Below are 2,346 nucleotides of genomic sequence, written 5' to 3' on the forward strand. Positions count from 1 at the left end.
GTTATTTATAAAAGTTAAAGACAATTACTTTGTGTATATTTTTCATTATAGTATCGCAGTTTAACACTGTACTAACCTTAGATTATTCAGTACGTAGTATGTATTACTACGTCTATGCGTTCAACGGATGCATCTAGATGGTGTAAGTCCTTTTTTTATGCAACTTAGAATGGCGAACAAGCTAACGGCCCACTTGATGGAAAATGGCAACCGTCGCCTAAAGACATGAGCAATACCATAGACATAACAGAGTATACTGTTTCGCCCATGATACCCGCCATGCGTTGCTATTCCTAAGGACTAAAGTGTTATGCCTCTGTACCACACAGCCATGCAAACAACTGCTCCACAGTAGAAACGCGAATGTGACAGATTAATCAAGTCAAAGATTAGGAAGCAATTAAGGACGTGGGCTGTCAGGGCGCTGTGATAGTAGTAGTAGCGCAGAGTAGTTTAACTCCTAGATTTAGGACAGTACTGCGGTCCTAATAGATATGACATGCATTAATAGTTAGAACAAGACAGCCTTATAAGCATAACACGAAAGTGTGAGCAAGATCGATAATATCTTTCTTCTATCTTTGCTTTGCGTACTTTCATTGTTTGAGAAGTCCACTTATTTGCCTATGAAAAGTAACTCAATAGTTATTATAGTTGAATAATTATTCGATTTAAAATTAATTTATATTGATTAAAAGTTATTTCTATTTTACATTATAATATTAAAAATGTAGTTATTTTTTTTATTATATGTCTATATAAAAAACAAACAATATTGTTATATTTACATTTATTGCGATCGAAATGTTTTACAAGGAAACCTAACATTTCATTAAAGATTTAATATTACAATTATAAAGTTAGTCATCAATTATTTTATTTAAAAAACAATGGTATTCCTATTAATTTTAATCATAGACAGATAAAAAACGAGTTTTTTCTATACGTAGCATTACGTTTATATTATCTGTTCAAATTAAATAGCCATACCACTATTAAATGTCGCGAATAAATAGGTACATTTTTCATTTGTCCGTTTGCTCAATGACGTTATTCTATAACTATTTCAAAACGCATACGCTTTATATTACCCGTTCAAATTAAATAGCTATGCCACTATTGTACGTCGCGAATAAGTATGTACATTGTTTATTTGTTGGTTTACTCGATGACGTCGCATATTACTATTTCATAATAACGCTTATAACAGTTCCATGGCATTCTCTTTCTATGAGTTATTCGTATTATCATTAAATTTACAGAAATGTCGTTATTTATTACAACTTACAACAAACATTAACTACCGTAGACGTGAGCTGACATAATAGTGACGTACCGATTTCCAAGATGACTTATGGCCCCAATACGCTTGCACTTTGTGAAATAACCTTGGCCCACTGGGTGCCGAGAGAATGGCTCTCAACTCGGACCGTTGTGCCTGTTTGGTGTCGTTGACTTACGTTATTCCGGTTTAAGATTGTTCAGTTCACAGTGTATATGCACATGCTGGGTTCGCTATTGTTTAAAAAAAGAATTTTTTTTTCTTTTCTTTTTTTATGATAGGCCAGTTTTCCCTATTTTTTTTTTTTTTGCATTATCTAATAATGTTAATTTTCTATAATAGTTTACTGAGTACTTTCGCTTTGGTAAACGCCAAATAAATATTATTCTATCTTTTCTTCTTTCTTTAATTAGATTAAAGTGTAACTTCCCAATTGGACAAAAAATTCCAAATTATTGACACAAAAAATAAAATCTAAACATATAAATAAATAAAAATGTAAAATAAATGCTGTTCTCAGATATGGGCATCATTGGGAAAGGGCTGAATCAATTTAAGTTTTTAAAATATTATAACGGTCTCATTAATTCTTTTTATATTGTTTTTTAATTTAATATTCTTACCTATTCTTACCATGTTTTGAATTCGACGCTATGTAGTAGGTATATACGAATATATTGTCCCCGGGGGGAAAGGGATTGTTAGTAATGGTGACTGAGAATCCTATTGCTAGCAATATACCCAACCAGGTCGACCTCCTCGCGGTTCTCCCTGGAAACTATCATGGTTAATTCCTGATGAATTCATCATGATGAGCTAACTGGCCTGTTTTCATTCTCATCAATCACCCTTCACCGGTGCTCCGCCAGCGTATCCCGTTAGCGCAGGCGGGGTTACCATACCATTTTCACCCATCAAAAAATATATTGTCCCATTAATTTTAAAGAAAAAAAACCAGAAATTTTAACAAAACAATGACTATTATGTCAGCTACACGGTTATAAATAATGTAACTAGTTGAAACAAACAATATTTTAGTATTCTGCAATAGTTATATGTCATTA

Source organism: Galleria mellonella, unplaced genomic scaffold (genome assembly GCF_026898425.1).
Source record: "Galleria mellonella isolate WM207_F2 unplaced genomic scaffold, CSIRO_AGI_GalMel_v1 utg33, whole genome shotgun sequence".
NCBI classification, from domain to species: Eukaryota; Metazoa; Arthropoda; class Insecta; order Lepidoptera; family Pyralidae; genus Galleria; species Galleria mellonella.